The following is a 206-nucleotide window of genomic DNA, read 5'->3' as shown; positions in this document are numbered from 1 at the left end:
CCCCCCGCCCCCCCCGCTCGAAAGCCGCCACCGAAGCACCAGGTGCCAAGGGCAAGGGCCCGAGCGGCTGGGCCGAGCTCTGCTTTCAGAAACCGGCATTTTCGTGCCGGTTCCGAACACCAGCGCTTGGGTTCTTTTACAGAGTAAGGAGAGGAGGCCTCGCAGCGCTGCTCTCCCCACCCCGCCACCCGCAGCGCTTCCCGGCG

The sequence above is a fragment of the Merops nubicus genome, unplaced genomic scaffold, assembly GCF_000691845.1.
Source record: "Merops nubicus isolate BGI_N331 unplaced genomic scaffold, ASM69184v1 scaffold43877, whole genome shotgun sequence".
Classification (NCBI taxonomy): Eukaryota; Metazoa; Chordata; class Aves; order Coraciiformes; family Meropidae; genus Merops; species Merops nubicus.
Note: the sequence above shows the minus strand (reverse complement) of the source record.